Genomic DNA, 1,381 nt, shown 5'->3' with positions numbered 1-1,381 from the left:
CATGCAAAGCACTACATATGTGAAGAGAAGGTCTTACTGGACAGAGTTTACAATTTTGGAACCTAAGAGACTATACATAGACCCTAAACAAAGTCAAGATCAAACTACAGAACTGATTACAGCTAAACTTAGAGATCAAATCCATTCAAAGAACCATTTGGGGTGGGTAAAATAAATGGCGTCTCCACTATTTCTTTATAGACTGAGAAAATTTGGAAGCAATTCTTCCCAACTAATTAAACCACTGCTGTCTCATGATGATGCCAGTGCCCCTTTCCTACTCCTGAAGAACCTTGTGAATAGTTGAAAAGCAAATTGAGCAAAAGGTTGATTGTACCAGAGTATAGAGTATTGGTGTGCTCTCAAGAATCAAGGCAGAATCTGAGTGTGGCGCCTCGTGCCTGTAATCCTAGCACCCTGGGAGGCCCAGGCAGGTAGATTGCCTGAGCTCAGGAGTTCAAGACCAGCCTCAGCAAGAGCAAGACCCCATCTCTTAAAAACTAGCCAAGCATTGTGGTGGGCACCTGTAGTCTCAGCTACTTGGGAGGCTGAGGCAAAAGGATCACTTAAACCCAAGAGTTTGAGGTTGCTGTGATGTACACAATACTCTACTCAGCCCAAGGCCCTCTAAGAGAAATGGAGCACTCTCAGTTTATAAAGCTAGCTCTCCCCCACCCCTGCATGCACACACACACATACTCATATGCACACCACCATTACACCTTACACGGGGAAAAACAGGTAACTTGACTTAACTCAAGTACTATTCCATTAAAAGTACAAATTCAGAGTAAGAGACCAAATCAAATAGATTTTAAAAGACTAGACAATTGGCTTGGCACCTGTAGCTCAGTGAGTAGGGCATCAGCCACATATACTGAAGCTGGCAGGTTCGAGCCTAGCCCGAGCCTGCTAAACAACAATGACAACAGCAATAGAAAAATATCCAGGTATTGTGGCAGGCACTTATAATTCCAGCTACTCTGGAGGCTGAGGCAAGAGAATAGCTTAAGCCTAAGGGTTTGAGGTTGCTGTGAGCAACTCTACCAAGGGTGACATAGTGAGACTCTGTCTCACAAAAAGAAATTTAAATAAAATAATAATAAAAGACTAAATAACTGCCAGGTGTGGTGGCTCATGCCTGTAATCCTAACACTCTAAGAGGCTGGGTTGGGTAGATTGCCTGAGCTCATGGGTTCAAGACCAGCCTGAGCAAAAGTGAAACCCAGTCTCTAAGAATAGCCAGGCATGGCAGGGGCCTATAGCCATAGCTACTCAGGAGGCTGAGGTGAGAGGATCACTTCAGTCCAAGAGTTTGAGGTTGCTGTGAGCTGTGACACCACAGCACTCTACCAAGGGTGACAAAGTGAGACTCTGTCTC

General features: G+C 44.6%; 1 protein-coding gene across 1 annotated transcript in view; it reads right to left on the bottom strand.

The window, feature by feature from the left end:
* The window catches only part of LRIT3 (leucine rich repeat, Ig-like and transmembrane domains 3), a 21,787-nt gene that overhangs the window by 15,748 nt on the left and 4,658 nt on the right, over positions 1-1,381 (bottom strand). The gene's annotated exons all lie outside the window — the stretch shown is intronic.

The sequence above is a fragment of the Otolemur garnettii genome, unplaced genomic scaffold (assembly GCF_000181295.1).
Source record: "Otolemur garnettii isolate 467f Iridium unplaced genomic scaffold, OtoGar3 scaffold00129, whole genome shotgun sequence".
Lineage (NCBI taxonomy): Eukaryota > Metazoa > Chordata > Mammalia > Primates > Galagidae > Otolemur > Otolemur garnettii.
The sequence above is the reverse complement of the archived record's forward strand: the minus strand, read 5'-3'. Positions and strand labels throughout refer to the sequence as shown.